Genomic DNA, 17,865 nt, shown 5'->3' with positions numbered 1-17,865 from the left:
CACACACACACACACACACACACACACACACACACACACACACACACACACACACACACACACACACACACACACACATAACGGTTCCGACGCCCATGGATATCAGGAAGCAGCAGCGTGGTCAGTGCTGTAGGTAAAACACGAAATGGAGTTTAATTTATTAGGACTTTCCTCAAGCGGAATGGATTCGACTGTCGGCGCTCTGAAAAGGGAACAGAGATATGTGCTGAATAGAGACGGTAAAAGTGGGCGGGTCCAATATTATTGGTCATATAAAGAGGGCGGGTCCAATATTATTGGTCATATAAAGTGGGCGGGTCCAATATTATTGGTCTTAAAAGTGGGCGGGTTCTGTCCCACCCACATTAGTGATGGGAAGTTCTGTTCTTTTCCGCGAACCGGTTCTTTCGGACAGTTCGATTTAATGAACCAGTTCAAAAATCCAGTTCACCAGTTCTTTTACGTAATGACGTCACTCACAATGACGTAATGACGCAAATTCCATTATCCCGCTGCCGGCAGATATTAATACAATCAATTTAACACATTCTAAAAGTTCTTTGTAATCATAACTTTAGTTAAATACGTTTCTTACATTTAAGTTTTGCAACTAAAACACGCAGTAAAGGCATTTATGTGCAAACGTGGATGTTTTACGTGTCTTAAAGATATAAAGTTAATAAACTAATCTTCATCAGCATATAAAAATACAGACTAACCTGCACAACAGTCAATAGTCAAATTAACTGACATATATTGAGTGACATATATTGATTTTTTTTAATAAAAATGTTTAATAGCCTATGACTAGTTACTATGCATATCCCAATATGTATAATTTGCTCTGAAGGTTCACGCATGCGCAGCATCAACAGTATGTCGGACGCGTCCGAAACAGTTCTCAGTTCAGTGTACTGATGATTCGCTGTATCGGTTCAGTGTACTGGTGATTCGCTGTATCGGTTCAGTGTACTGGTGATTCGCTGTATCGGTTCAGTGTACTGATGATTCGCTGTATCGGTTCATCAGTTCTCGGACGCGTCCAAAACAAGCAGTTCTCAGTTCAGTGAACTGATGATTCGCTGTATCGGTTCAGTGTACTGATGATTCGCTGTATCGGTTCAGTGTACTGATGATTCGCTGTATCGGTTCAGTGTACTGATGATTCACTGTATCGGTTCAGTGTACTGATGATTCGCTGTATCGGTTCAGTGTACTGATGATTCGCTGTATCGGTTCAGTGTACTGATGATTCACTGTATCGGTTCAGTGTACTGATGATTCGCTGTATCGGTTCAGTGTACTGATGATTCGCTGTATCGGTTCAGTGTACTGATGATTCACTGTATCGGTTCAGTGTACTGATGATTCGCTGTATCGGTTCAGTGTACTGATGATTCGCTGTATCGGTTCAGTGTACTGATGATTCGCTGTATCGGTTCAGTGTACTGATGATTCGCTGTATCGGTTCAGTGTACTGATGATTCGCTGTATCGGTTCAGTAATTCACACATACGCAGTATCAACAGCTCACGCTCACAGTTCTCTCAGCACAACATGTCAGTTCAGTGTACAGGAGTTACATATAACTCCGGGATATTAGTTTATTTAGAGTCGGACAGACTGTCAGACATGACCGAAAGTGTGTAACTTTAGTAACTTGTGGATCAGCGCTGACTCAAGACGCGAACTGTTTAGAACGAATCAGTCCGATTTGGTGAACCGGTTCATCCAGTTCACTAAAAAGAACCGGTTCAAAAGAACGATTCATTCATGAACTGGCCATCACTAACCCACAGTAATGGTTCTGACGCCCGTGACTACAAATATTACACCAAATTGTTTTCATTTATCCACAATTTGTAACATTTCCTCTTTTCGTCTATTAGTCTTTTTGGCCTTATTATTTGTCTCTTAGGACGTTTTGTTTGTCCTACAGCATCCTGTCTATTTACAGTTACAGACTCTTTAGTATTGCTTTGCATTTCTAATTGTTCATTTTGCTTTGCAATTTCCAGATCATTTGTCTCACTCTCATTGATTTTTACTTCTCTCTGAGGCACTTTTAGCAAATGTCTTGTGTTTGTCCTTATTATTGTCCCATGCTCTGTTAGCACTTCGTATGACCTGGGCGTAGTCTCTTTAATCACTTTGTCCAATGGTCCCCACTGCCCATCACATCTCACTCGTACAATTTCTCCTTGGGCAAGTGGGCTCAGTGGTCTTGCAGTTTTGTTGTAGTAATTAATCATTTCATTTGCAGAATCCCACCTACTCCTGTTGTGGAAGTTCTGAGGTTCGAGAGATTTAAAGAATACAGTATAACACCGGTAGACAGTAAAAAAGATTACACAATTTATTGTGCTCAGCTGCGCAGCAGGACCCAACACTCCACATGTAGCATGAGGGATGAAGGGCCAAGATCATTGGTTACATCAAGGTTTTATAGACAGAACCCAAGAAGAACAGAAGATATGTAAAAGCAAAACATCATCAATCATTGGCTCAACATTACCTCATGCATCTCCTGACCAAGCTAATCTGACCAGGCCAAGGTCTTCTAGAGACCTATAGGACATTGTTTATGGACAACTCGTCCCTAGTCCCTACTGCCCTTGTCATAATCTTAACAAAACCTACTGATGACGATGTCAGTCTCTGGTCATAACGCACACAGGGTACAAGCATAGAAGAACAAAGCCTTATGAACATCTTAAGATTAGAAATTTCTACTACAATTCCCCCCTTTTGTCCCTGGGACAATACACAAAATTTCAATAATCATTAATCTGTAACCAAATCTAGGCTCTAAATAATATATGATATTACTAATAATCAACTACTAGATCCACAGTATTATTAATCATTTGCTTAATCAGTATCACTTAATCAGTTATGAATATATTCTCATATGGCTTAGGCTAAGTTTAATCATGTATAATCTCACATCAGCATATCAGTTCCCCTGTAAGGTTTTTCATGAACGTGTCATAAAATACATGAACTTCAGTGGACAATACGCTGTTTTTGTGGGGACAGCACCCAAACAGAAATGCAGTTAAAGGCAAAGCATTAAACATCTATCTCATTGTAACTTTTCTACCAGTCAAAAGTCTCTACTGTCCGTATTCATCTTTGTCTGTTTCTGGATCAGTCTGGCCAAATTCAGTGAAATAGTCATCATCGAATGGAGGAATCCATTCCGTATCATTGTCAACATCGTCTAGTTGGTCGTTAGGTTGGACATTATGATGTGATGGACGCATTTATATGCGCAGGGGCCAAACAAACATAATAAGATCACTACCACACTCACTGGGATTATCATTGATAGATAGGGAGTCCACTGTCCAAACAGTGTATACCAGAGTCCCCAACTATTATCTCCGTGTTCATCTCGTTTCTTTTCGTTTGCTACTTTATGCATATCATGCAGTGTATCTGAGATAGACCCATGATCGTCATCATTAGAGGGAAAGAAGGTGCAACATTGATCTCCTATCATGGCACATACACCTCCCTCTTTAGCTAATAAAACATCTAAGGCTATTCTATTTTGTGTTGTAGTCAATCTAAGGGTGGCGAGTTCTTGTTTGATACCCTCTGCCCGATTAGTGGAGTTAATGTAAGTGGCAAGCCGATAATGTGTGACTTCTAGTTGATTCCATACCTGAGTCATCCCGTATTGTGGGAAGATGGAATCAAAGAATGTACTTAGTTTACTTTTTAGTCTATGTTCTGGTGGGGAAAATCATTATCGGAAACGTCTCTTTTGGGCCGCTTTATGGGTGAGTGTGAGTGAAGTATGACCACACCAGGGTACTTAAACCTTGCTAAAGTACATACTCCTTCCCAGTTACGGGGTAAGGCCAAATACACATTTTTACCACAGACCCAATACCAATCATCAGCCCTGAGTAGTGTTCCGGTGTCAGATGGATGAATAAGGGAACACTCTGCAACTGGATTCTGGACTTCCTGACAGGCAGAAGTCAGGTGGTGAGAATGGGCAGCAATACTTCATCCCGCTGATCCTCAACACCGGTGCTCCTCAGGGCTGTGTCCTCAGCCCACTCCTGTATTCCCTGTATACACACGACTGTACAACCACACACAGCTCCAACGTTATCGTCAAATTCGCTGATGATACAACGGTGATAGGCCTGATCACCGACAACGATGAGACGGCCTACAGAGAAGAGGTGAGCACCCTGACTAAATGGTGTCAGGAGAACCACCTCTCACTAAAAATTTACAAGACCAAGGAGCTGGTGGTAGATTCCAGGAGACAGAGCAGAGAACACAGACCCATCTCCATCGACAAGACACCTGTGGAGCGTGTGAGCAGCTTTAAGTTTCTGGGTGCTAACATCAGTGAGGATCTCACCTGGTCCACACACACCGACACAGTGCTGAAGAAGGCACACCAACGCCTATTCTTCCTGAGACGGCTGAGGAAGTTTGGAATGAGCCCCAGCATCCTCAGAACATTCTACACCTGCACTATAGAGAGCATCCTGACGGGCTGCATCACCGCCTGGTTTGGAAACAGCACCGCTGGCAACCGTAAGCCTCTGGAAAGGGTCGTGCGAACTGCCAGCGACATTGTTGGAGGTGAGCTTCCCTCCCTCCAGGACATCTACACCAGGTGGTGTATAAGAAAAGCTCAGAGGATCATTAATGACCCCAGCCACCCATCCCACAGACTGCTCTGCTCCCCTCAGGAAGACGTCTCCGCAGCATCCGATCCCGCACTAGTCGACTGAGGGATAGCTTTTTCCCTCAGGCCATCAGACTAATTAACAACCATAACTAACACAGCACACAGCATATTCAACAGTTCAACACTGGACTATACACACACACACACACACACACACTGTATCCGTACTGCATCAATACACACTGGACTATACACACACACTGCATCTAATCTAAAATAACAATCTATCTGACAATAAGCGGTACCACAGGACTTTTCTGTATCTGTACAGTCCGTTGCACCTTAACATGTTACATAATATTACATGTATATAATACTTTATATATATTATTTATATTTATACTTATACACACATATATGTATGGTCATATATATGTCTAGTAGTATGACTATGTATGAACACATTGCACCCTTTCCACATTTTCCACATTTGCACATTTCAATGATACTGAGCATTTTGCACATTTTTTTCTAACCTGTCTGTAAACTGTTCTATTTATGTTTCTACTATTGTATGTAAATGGTTCTGCAATGTCTGGAGCTCGCTCCCAAGAATTTCACTCACCAAGGCACATGTGCCGTGGTGATGTGACAATAAAGGTGACTTGACTTGACTTGAATATAAGTGAGTGCATCTCTGGCTGGCGATATTACCTAATGGTATGTTTCCTGTTCCTACAAAACAGTGTGTGTAGTTTAATTTAGGAGGAGGCTGTGCAATGAATGTGTTAATTCTTGTTCGATTTACCTTGGGTGTTCGTTTCAACACACTCATTAGAGTCCGTAGACATGTAGTGGCATTCATTAAACCGGTCCTCCCAGGTCCTCCATCTTCACACCATAGGGAGGCTGGTGAATTCACCACCAGACTTAAATGGGTACCATTTGGCACTCCATACGCATCTTGCTGAAACATGCAGTAAGAACTTTTACAGTATTGGGCTATGGCCTTCGGTTCACTACCATTAATTTTCATGGGAATCATTGTGTGTTTGCTTGCAGATGTGTGGACCATCATGCACACATAACAGGACTCATTTGTGATCATTTTGGCAGTGTAGTTGGTGAGTTGCCAGTAAGTGTTTTCATAAACATCATGAAGATGATCATGAAGATGCCAATGGTCCCTAGGATTCTAGGGTGATAGTTAACAAGTCTCCTCATCTTAACAGGAGCTTCCACCTTGCCTATTTGAATCGTCCTTTGAAGTCAGACCTTTGTGTGTGTGTGTGTGTGTGTGTGTGTGTGTGTGTGTGTGTGTGTGTGTATGTCAGTCTGGGGCCGTAGTCAGTATGTAATACTGTATAACTATCTACTATTGTCTACTATCGAAAGTGTCACATTTACCTCTCTCACTTAGTTTATTAATTTCATTAACATTTGTGTTCACATGTGTGTGTGTGTGTGTGTGTGTGTGTGTGTGTGTGTGTGTGTGTGTGTGTGTGTGTGTGTGTGTGTGTCGATGTTACTCTTTTCAGATGACACTGCTTCTTCTCAGTGTTTGGAGAATAGGTGTTATACCACTGTTTCTTCTGTTTTCTTCTGACTCAGACACTTTACGCATCGTAGAGAGGTTACTAGCATGTCACCGTGTGCCCTGATGCTCCCTTTTGTTCTTCTTAACAGTTGTTTGTTGCTGGTTTCTCCTCTGGCTCAGAGATTAAAGTGGCTAACGTGAATCCACGTCGCTCTCTCTGCAACCTTCACTGCAGTCTGTGTGGTCAGAAGTACCTGAAATGGTCCCAGCCACCGCCTGGCTCTCCAGCTTTTCCTCCTGAAATTTGAGATTGTGTAGATTTGTTTGCGTCACCTTGGGCAGTGCTTGCTTCACCTGCCCACGCAGTTGCTGTCTGTTTTCTGATCTCTGAAGGCTGATCCATCCACAAAAAGTTCAAGATCTGGATTCTGCAATGGCGTCTCCTGCAAATCAGACCTAGGACTGCAAATGTCATTTACAACTGCAACACAATTGTGTGGTTCTCCATCTGCTTCTGTGGGGAGAAGAGTTGAAGGGTTTAATACAGTACAGCATTTTACTTTCACATTTGGCATGTCAAGCAAAATAGTGTGATATCTTAGCCACCGTGCTGCAGACATATGTGCTGTTTTCTGTTCCAGGAGAAGAAGCGACACTGCATGTGGTACTAAAAGAGTTAGATCACTACCCCACAATATCCCTAGAAGCATTGACTGCTTTTTCAGCTGCTGCTATTGCTCTTAAACACATTGGCAGGCCTGCCGCTACTGGATCCAATTTAGCTGAGAAATACGCTACTGGTCTTAATTTCCCCCCATGATTTTGTAGTAGCACTGATGTCATGCATCCATTTCTCATCCATTGTTTGCACAAATGGCTTATTTGTGTCTGGAATCCCTAATGTTGGGGTGGTTTGTAGAGCCATTTTTACATCTACAAAGGTTTTTTCTGCCTCTGGTGTCCAAATCAGTGCACTGTGGGCCTGTAGGCCTTTCCCCTGAACAACTGTGCTCAAGGGCACCTCAAGTACTGCATAGTTGGGTATGAAGGTCCTGCAATAAGAACAAGTCAAGACATGCCTAAAAATGACATCAATTGTTTCTTTGTGTTAGGCTTTGGGATGTTTTGGATTGCTGCAACTCTGTTCTGCTCAATCGTTTTGCCTTGTTGTGATATCAGATGTCCCAAGAATTTTACTTGTTGTTGTACAAACTGCAGCTTTGATAAGCTCACCTTGTGACCTTCCTTTGCTAGATGACAAAGCAACGCAACAGTGTCTTCTTCACATTGGTCTTTGGATGGCGCTGCAATCATGCAGTCGTCCATATATTGAAGAATTGCTGACCCTGGGGTCAGAGTCAGAGATTCTAGACTGTTCTTAAGGGCTTCGTTGTAGATAGTAGGAGATTCTCTATACCCCTGACATACTCTGGTAAAAGTATACGGTTTTCCATTGAAGGAAAATGCAAACCAAAACTGGCTGTCTGGATGAACTGGTACACTGAAAAAAGCATTAGCTATGTCTACTACAGAACACCACTTGCTGTCTGGTGGAATCTGAGACAAAATTGTGTAAGGGTTTGGCACATTTGGAGCTCTTGGAATTACTGCATCATTCACTACTTGCAAATCTTGGACAAAGTGCCAATCCTCTGGTTCTCCCAGAGGCCTAAGTTTTTTTTTTCACAGGAAAGATAGGTGTTCTTACTTGAGAGGTTTCACAAGGCACGATCACACCCTCCTTACGCAGTGAATTAAACACTGGTGTGATACCCCTAATAGCCTCTGGCTTTAAGGGGTACGGTGTTTTGCAAGGTCTGTAATCTGATTTAGGTGTTATCTGCACCGGTGCACAATTTTTGATTAGACCTACATCATATTTCCCTGTTGCCCAAAGTTCTCTGGGAAGTGCTTGTAATCGGGGGTCTTCCCAAGAAATGTGTGTCATCTGCCACATTGTTTTCAGTACATCGGTGTCTGCCTGTGGCATTTTCTCAACTGTTCTGTTAACAAAAGCTACCCAATTCAAGTGCATGCAATAGGCTTTAGTTTTCTCACTGTACAACACTGTGGGATCTGAATTGGGCTTCCAATCACCAGCTTCAACACACTTTAATGTCCATTTTCCTAAACCTTAAAAAGACACATGTGGGTGTGAATTCTCTATAGTGAATGGGTGAGCCTTCCCCGGCTTTACATGTATTTTAGACAGACTCACTTCTGCAGTACATCTGTGATTGTCCCAATACAAATTCTTCAACAACAACTCCTCAGCTTCTTTTTGTTTTTCAAACCATTCTTGTTCATAAACTACATCTAGCCCTGTGTGTGTGTGTGCTGTGCAGTGCAGATCATGTGTGTCCATGTATTGTGTGCAAGTGGGGTTAGTGATATCGTGAGCCTTATCTGTGAGTGCTTGATTCACTGAATTCACAGCAGAGGTGCTGAGTTCCCAATCATACACATACAACAGATGTCTGGGGTCCAACTTAACGCCCCGAAATTCACCTGTTTGGCTTGTACACACTTTCAATCCATTTGGGGTGCTAATTAGGTTTTTTCCCAATTTGCAAATCAAATCCCTGCCCATCAGATTAATAGGGCGGTATTCAGATAGCAGGAAAGAAAAACCCCAACACACCTTAAGGGTGCTGTAAATTTTTCTTTCACGATAATCCCAGATGCTCCAACTGAATTCAGGGATCTACCACTCATTTTTGGTCTGTCACTCAACTCATTTACTTTGATCACTGGATGCCTCATGCACAGATTCTCATCCGTCCATACATACTTGATTTGCATTATGTCAGCTGCTAGTTTTTTTTTCCCAGCAGGCACCTCAGTTCAAGTGAGGTGGGATGAAATTCCTTGCAAAAACGTTCCAACTCCACACCGAACGTTTTCCCCCCGACTTCTCTTGGGTCAGGGAGGTGCTCATGAGCATGTTCAATGTCCTTTAGTGTCCAGGGACGGTGTACTAGCATGGGGTCTCCATCTGGTCCAGCTACTTCCTTCTGAAGTTGCTCTTTGGCCTCTGAAGTCGAAGCCTTTTCTTCAACTGGTCCAGTATCAGCATTCTCCTTCTGCTTCTCTCTCTGATGTGTGCGATCCGCGATCGGCGGGGAGGGTGGAGGTACTGGACACTTCTTCACGGTTTCTGTGGGTGGACTCTTTGTTTCTGCTTCCGTGTGGGCTGGCTCTGGTTGGGGGTGTGTTCCTGAATCTGTGTACACCTGTGTTGACACAGCCACTGCCAGACGTGGTCGAGGAGGCGGTCCATCCAAGTCAGGATCATCTGAAAAAGACTTAAGACACTGGAGACTTTGTGAGCTCCATAATGTACTTCATGTATTTTGTAAATATTGTGTAGATAATCTCCTTGGGGCAAATTGTGATTTTGTCAACCTTTTCTCTGCCTCTGATCTCCACATCTGAAATGCTGTCCAATTTACTTCTACCCTCTTTCTCTTCTTTTTCCTGTCATTATCTCTTTGGATCAGGTTACCTCTCAGCAAGTCTAACTGTTTCAGGCTAAAACTGCCACCGTCTGGGAAGCCACACTCCGTCACCCACCTCATTAGTTGTGACACAGAATCAGGACCATAATTAATTTTCATAAAATTCACATTAGGTCCAGTGATACACACTATGTTTGTACTGAGTTTGCTCTTAGATTTACTGTTGCCCATAACTATCTTAGTTTATTGTTGACAGTCTCTGTGTCAGAAAGCCTGTTCTCTTTGCTATGTGTGTGTGTGTGTGTGTGTGTGTGTGTGTGTGTGTGTGTGTGTGTGTGTGTGTGTGTGTGTGTGTGTGTGTGTGTGTGTGCGTGCTTCATCTTTTTTTTTGGCCTTTTCTCTTTTCCCCTAATCTGCTTTGCTCTCCGGAGAGTCTACGCCGAGCTCGTCAGCTCTTAGCGGTGGGTTTTCTGAAAACCTTACAAACAAGACACCTTTAGCACCTAATCCCAGATTAGTGCCATGCTTTACTTTTTATTTCTAGGCCTTGCACTAGGTGCCTATTCAGGTCCCTGACCTGTCGACAGATCCAGGTCTAAATCCTGTCTTTACAGCCCTTTCCACACAGAGACAACCAACAATATAATTTTACGATTCAACACTAATAAATTTAACTAGGGCTCTCTGGAAAAAACCCTTACAACCATACAATTAAAATAAAATAAATCCTTTCACCTTCCACGTGTCCAATTACTTTTCATTCCAGTGTTGAGGTGGCTCACGGTGAACTCCCGAGTCCTCTTTCACTTTCACAAAAAAAAAAAAATGTAAAAAAAATAAATAAATAAAAGCCATGGCCTAATGGTTAGAGAGTCTGACTCGTAATCCTAAGGTTGTGGGTTCGAGTCTCGGGCCCGCCACGACTGAGGTGCCCTTGAGCAAGGCGAACCTCCCCCCCCCCCCGGAGTCTGGGTCACTGTACTTAGCCGTACTTCACTTTCACACTCATGGCCAATTTAGCGATTTGAGGTGAAGTTAACAGCCTTCAAGGCTCGAGCGCTGCAAGCCTCCCTGGGAATTCCCGAAGTCGACTCTCAAGCGCGGAATCCTGCTCGACAACGCCAAATTGTTGTGGATGTTCTGAGGTTCGAGAGATTTAAAGAATACAGTATAACACTGGTAGACACGAGCAAGAGTAAAAAAGATTACACAATTTATTGTGCTCAGCTGCGCAGCAGGACCCAACACTCCACATGTAGCATGAGGGATGAAGGGCCAAGATCATTGGTTACATCAAGGTTTTATAGACAGAACCCAAGAAGAACAGAAGATATGTAAAAGCAAAACATCATCAATCATTGGCTCAACATTACCTCATGCATCTCCTGACCAAGCTAATCTGACCAGGCCAAGGTCTTCTAGAGACCTATAGGACATTGTTTATGGACAACTCACTTTATAATGCTTTATAAATATTACTTTTGTACATGTTAAATCTACTTTATTATAAATGATTTCTGTGTTAGATACGGGTTTGATACGGCGGAGTTTACTTGATGGTAACATGTTTTTTCAGGACATCCAATTTCCTGTTCTACATTTTGTTTAACTTCGCTGTGAGGTAAATTCAACAGCAAATGAGATTCATTCACTACGAGCTACTACATAATATATAGTTTTTTTTAGGATTAAATTTAAATTCCTGTTCTCCTGTACAGCCTGAAACAAGCGGGAATGTCTGAGGTCAGCTCAGGATAAATAAGGTTTAAAACTAAACATGTTCGACCTCCATTTTATTCGTGACACACCCAGGATCATTAGGATCATTTAGGAGCAATTCTTGGATAAAATGCCCTTTGACTGACATTAATATTTTCTCTGTAATTAGTTGATGGCAGTAAGCAGTGTTCCCTGGTGTGGCAGTTTGGTGTATGGACGTCCTGGGGAGGAGACACCAGCAGTAAGAGTCCTGTCAGCATTCATTTCTGCAGACAAACTGTAACTTATTATTATTATTATTATTATTATTATTATTATTATTATTATTATTACTGAGACCTGACTGCTTCATAGGATTCTGTGTTCTTTAACTTCTACACTGTTACATGAAATGTTCCCATATTTCACACACATTTAATCGGTAGTAAATGTTCCTGACTGCAGTCAGTTTGATGCATGTTCATTATTCTAAATTCTTCTATTTTTATTATAAAACACTGCAATTACATTGCAATTGATGATTCTTACTGATGATTCTTATATCTTCAGATATTGAGGTTTATGTAAATGTTATGAATGTTTTCATATTTTAAATTTGTATCCTTAAAGTACATTTTTCTGACTGAAGTCAGTGAATCATTTACTGTGATGTGATACAATTTCATAGAAATTCTCTTAATGCTGAGATGGGAAACATGTGTCCAATGACATCTATACTATTCATATATCATTTGTGGGGGCAAATGGTTAGAGAGTCTGACTCGTAATCCTTAGGTTGTGGGTTCGAGTCTTGGGCCGGCCACGACTGAGGTGCCCTTGAGGAAGCACTAAGCACTTTTACATGCTCCCAAAAATACATAAAGAACAATCTAAAAGGAGCAAACCGTACGAGATCTCCCCAGGGAGGCCTATAGTGTCGGACTGCGGCAGCGAGACGTACAATACGGCAGAATTTTTAGATTTTCACTTAAATCCCCTTTCGATTCACCATCCCAGCTATATAAAGGACACATATGACTTTGTCCACAAAGTAAAAGGATTAGAGATTCCAGAAGAGGCTATCTTGTTCACCATGGACATAGATAGCCTCTACACTAATATCGACATTCAGGAGGGAATAACGGGCAAATGCCGCTCTGCTAATACTACAAATCCCAGAATGCCTTGCCACTGTATTGACACGTAGTCACGAACAGCAAGCGTCCTTCATTCTCTGTTGACAGTCGTTAACAACCAGTTTGTCTCGTGTGCTAATGGAGCTAACGTGTCTGTAACAAAAGTATATAACATAAGAAGACACTATGACACGAAACATTATGAGAAGTATAAGGACCTGGACGTAAAGCAGAAGCTCCAGAAGGTGGAGGAGATGAAAAAAAGTCTGGTTTCCCATCAGACTATGTTCATGAAAGCTAAATAAAAAGTGAAGCTGCTGTAAAGGCGAGTTTTATTGTGGCAGCAGAGATTGCAAAATCTGCCGGACACTTTAATGAGGGAGAGTTTGTCAAAAAGTGTATGGTCAAAGTTTGAGAAACGAACACCACTGAGGCCAAATATTCTTGTTTGCCGTAACCCGACCGACCGTCAATTTAGGACCGACTCGATTTAAGTCCGACCGACTTGCCGGTTGTAAATTTGCGTTAAGACCGACCTTTTTTTTTCACTCTTCAAACAACTAATACAGAAGCAATAAAATAATATTAACCGATCGGGCACTATAATACATAATACCATAAAAAAATGCATTAAAACAACTCGACACCGCTTTAACTTGGCACGAAGTTCTGGAAAAACTGTCCAGCATCAAAATAAGATGTGAAATGGTGAGCCCGAAAGCACGGGTTGAAGACCCAGTCAGTGACGTCACCATATGCTAATGTGTTTAAAGTCATACCGACGTCATCACCACAATTGTACTTTTTTTTTTACACTGAAACTTTAAAAAAATATATATAGACCTATCTACGACCTTTTTTTTTTTAACTGATGGCCTGATGTGTCTTTTATTTCAAATTTAATTTTTTATGTGTTTGTAATATCAAGCTCTGGTTGTTCCAAATCCTGTGTTTAAGTAAAACTAAAATTTGTTTCCACATGAAAAAGGTTGAACATTACATTACTTTATCTCAGCTTTATATTTTGGCCCGTGACTTTATCTCAGTTTTATATTTTGGCCCACTGTGAATTTGAGTTTGACTCCCCTGCCTTATATGATTCACATTGTTCTTATCCATTTTAGCTAGTACTAATATGTCTTTTAGATTTTTATTCTTCCTGTATGCAGCTACAGCTAAGTCTAAAATTTGTCAATTCAGCTGTCGATTCCTGGGCCTGGTGGAAGTGCACCCTCAAATTTTTATTGAAGTTTTGAAAATCATGTGAATAAGTAAGTACAAGAGGAACAATTTTGAATTGTATCCGTTGCTCTTTGGTTTTCAAGCTATACTGATTTGTATCAAAACTTTGTTTTACTTCCTTTTTGATTTCCCGCAGGAATCGACCGGCATAACCTCTGGATCTAAGTGCTTTAAACAATACCTGTGTTGCCTCCTCCACGTCCTCGGGAAAGCTGCAGATTCTGTGAAATCGGATCAATTGTGATTTTACAATACCCTTAAACGTGTGCTTGGGGTTATAGCTGCTCTTATGCAACAGTGCATGTCTGTCTGTATCTTTAAAAAACTCCTTGGTTGCCAGGCCTTTTTTCCCTTTTCCTACAGGTTTAAAAAGGGTCTGTGTGTCTAAAAACTCCACTTTGTCCTTCTGTATGGTGTGTGTGGTTTTTATTGCCTCATGGTGGGAATTTAAAATCTCAATAAATGACAAAAAATCCTTTTCTGAGTGAGTCCAAATGCCAAATATATCACCCAGAAACCTAAAATAAACCAATGGTAACCTGGCACACTTGAGGAAGGCCGACTCCTCCCATGCGCTCATATATAGATTTGCATAAGCCGGGGCAAACTTTTTCCCCATTGCTGTACCATGAATCTGGAGGTAATACTTGGCATTGAACTCAAAGTCATTGCGTGTCAGGCCTAATTCTAAGATTTGTAAAACCTCCTCATCTGGTCTATTTCTGTCTGGATGTTTACTAAATGCATTTCTAACTGCCTGCAGGCCCAGTTCTGTATCAATGTTTGTGTAAAGTAAAACTATGTCGATGGTGAACAAAAAGGCATTGTCCGGTACAATCAGTTTATTAATTTTATTCACAGTCATATGTATCCCGAATATAACTGCTGTGTTTCTGGGATATTGGATTAATAAAATAATCGATAAACTCCACTTATTGGCACGATTCAGAACTGCAATCACTAATAATTGGGCGACCGCATGGAACTACAAAGGGTACGGACCACTTCTCCGGTGGCTTGTGAATCTTCGGAGCAGATAAAATTGTCTCATTCGGGGAGCATCCGAACCACTGAAGTAAGTAAACTGTTTAGGTGTAATAAATTTAGATTCTTTAAGAGATGTTAATATTTCTTTAAGCATACTATGAGTTTCTTTTTGAATTGGCTGTGTTAACGGTACATAATGTTATGTATTACTTAACTGTCTATTGGCTTCAAATAAATAATGAGCTCTTTCCATTATAACTGTTTGTGACCCTTTATCAGCTGGTTTATTTATTATGTCCCGGTTTTGTGATAGTTTCTTTAGAATAAGAGACTGTTCATGGGTGAGATTATATTTAGTTTGTGTTCTCTTATGAAATCTGGATAATACCCGGGTGTCCTTCCTAATAAGTGGTCAGATGCTCTCCGAAACGGACTCCACCATCGGCTCCCACCTAGAATTATATGAAGAAAAGCCCTTAAGGATCTCCATCTCCCCCTGACTCAGACTCAAAGCCGACAAATTTGTGATGTTAGACCAATGGGGGAATGTATACTTACACTTTTCCCCCTTTACATGTTTAATTGGTCCAGCCAGGAATGCAAGATAAATTTAGCCGTGGCTGGGCACCAATGGATTGGGTCGTGTGCTTCGGTCGATTTAGGTAAATAATTACATTTCTGTACAATGGTTTTATTCAGAATTTGTAAAAGTCTTTGTATACCTGAATCTAACCTGTCAGAAAATTAATGACTGGAACATAAACTTGTGCATTTGGAAATATTTTATCACACATTTTCAAAAGCTGTTGAAGTTGTTTCCAGGTTGTTGTGGGGGTTTGTCTTCCCAAACAGTTATTCAAACCTAGTGACAGTACAACCTTCTCCACTCCAGGGATTTTTCAAGGATTCCCCTGATGTGGTAGAAGGATGCACCTGGAAAACTATCAACCTGCACCTCATCATCCAAGAAGCGTGGAATGCGAGCCAAATTAGAATCACCCAGAATAAAAATAGATTTAATTGCTTCAATTTGCCAGTCACAAATTTTTCGGTTGGTACGCGGATGTACTGTTGGCTCCAAGCGCGCCGCCAGAGGGCGATCCCCCACACCCCCACCCGGACAGGTTTTTTTAATGGGGGGGTCAGATTGGGAATTACCTTGAGATATTGTATCACTTTTTTCAGGTTTACCCATCATCATTTGTGCCCCATCACCTGCCGGCATCCGGAGTGTGGAGGAACCGCACCCCAACGACGTACCAGGAGTCGACCCTAAGTCAAAAGAAGAAGAAAAAATCCAATCATCGCCACGACACACCACATGGCTATATGGGATCTTGTTTATTTGTGTCGCCTTACCTTGATCTTGCTGCTGTGGAACTGGGGCTGCAGGCAGATTAATACTATCTGGTTCAAGAACTATCTGCATGTCTGTATGTTGTTTTGTAACTTTTGTAACCTCTATTGTTTGTACTGACTTGTGTCTAATCTCCCTTTTCTCCTTAGGACTGATCTGCTTCTGGACATCTATCAGGTAAGTATTCTGTTTGTTGATCTTATCTTCCTCCTCCTCACCTCCCTGTACTCCTCCTCACCTCCCTGTACTTAGCAGAGGTGGAAAGTCATCACCAAACCTAGAACAATCAGGTACCTTTTTGGGTGTTTTTTGTGATGGAATTCCTACCACCATTGACCTAAGGGTTTGTACTGAACTTTCAGTAAATTTCTTCCTATACCTAGTCCTACTCCATACTACCGCTCGATTAAAAACCTCTACATTAAACCCCTGGATTTTGGCTAACCCCGATGCAATGACCTCATGATTGTGCTCCTTTAAAATCTCAATGTTTTGGTCCATCCACTTTGCTGTATTCTGTCTCACTTTATCTAATGTAGATTGATTGGGAGAAGAAGGTTTAATGAAAGATGTGAGTTTTGTTACCTGTTTAAACATTCCCGGCGGGTAGCGATTAGCTAGCATTCTAGCCTGTAAGATCTCTGAATGGTGAATGGCCTGTAACAATTTAAAATATTTCTTAGTTAAAACCAGGTCTACTGTCTTATTTTTACTCCGGTTTTGGCCTGGATTTAAAGTTACATCATTCAATTGACTGCTGGACTCTGGGTCGGCCAGGGCCGCAAATCTGTTGTATAGAGTAGCCATGCAATCACCCCAAATTCACCTTACCAAATAAATGACAAGCACATACATAAGAGAAAAAAAGAGAACCATAAGAACTTATGTAACTAAGATCCAAATTAAAACTCAGAAATAAAAACAATACCAAAAACCAATATACCAAATAACAGCAAGTAAAAGATGGGGCATCAGAATACACTAGAGAAACAGGGACATGCCTACCCGGCTGGGGAATCGCAGACGTTTGCCGTTCCCTAGTGGATGTCCAGAAATATTGTTCTCTTTTTGAAAACAAACCACTTGGATGGAAGTCCATAAAAAAGAGGAAAAGAGAAAACCGCCCGTACTCCCTTCCAAACAGCCGGCAGTTGCTCCTATTCCTGGATAATACTTACACCACAGCCAAAATGACCACTTTCAAAAGTGTAGAAGGAAGCAAGGGATTTTTCCAATTACCTTATCTTCAGTGTGCACACCCTTTCGGCCTATAGCTTTAGAAGAAGGTTGTTTGAAACTTACTGCCTTGTCTCCTTATCCTGGTTGGCTGATGCTTCCAGATAGTGTCATTCTTTTGAATCCCATTTTGGATAAACCATTAAAATGTGTCAAATCCCGAGACTCCAAAAAAACCCCAAAAGTTCCAAAAAAAAATTAACAATTTAAAAAATGAAAAAAGTAAAAACCAAAATTAAGAAGTGTCAAACCATGAATGTAAGAAAAGTATTTTGCAGCCAAATGGAACTCCAAACAAAGAATTTTATAAAAAAAAAAAAGTTAAAAAAAAAAGGAAAAAAACAACAGCCTAACTCATCAGAGGTTCAGTTTGTTTGGGAAGGAAATGCTTTTCAAGGAACAGATGGCTAACCCTAACCCTAGGTTAGGATAAGGGTTGTGGGTTTGGATTAAGGTCGGGGTTAGGATAAAGGTTTGATTTTAAGATTAGGATTAGGGCTGGGGTTAGGATAAGGATGAGGGTTGGAATTAGGGTTGTGGTTAGGATTAGG

General features: G+C 41.3%; 1 long non-coding RNA gene across 1 annotated transcript; it reads left to right on the top strand.

The window, feature by feature from the left end:
- Positions 1–13,692: 13,692 nt before the first annotated feature.
- LOC125138874 lies at positions 13,693–14,631 on the top strand. The gene is made up of 2 exons (XR_007137975.1): positions 13,693–13,763; positions 13,871–14,631. It is a non-coding gene; the product is annotated as an uncharacterized LOC125138874 (long non-coding RNA).
- The last annotated feature ends 3,234 nt before the right edge of the window (positions 14,632–17,865 follow it).

The sequence above is a fragment of the Tachysurus fulvidraco genome, chromosome 15 (assembly GCF_022655615.1).
Source record: "Tachysurus fulvidraco isolate hzauxx_2018 chromosome 15, HZAU_PFXX_2.0, whole genome shotgun sequence".
NCBI lineage: Eukaryota > Metazoa > Chordata > Actinopteri > Siluriformes > Bagridae > Tachysurus > Tachysurus fulvidraco.
The sequence above is the reverse complement of the archived record's forward strand: the minus strand, read 5'-3'. Positions and strand labels throughout refer to the sequence as shown.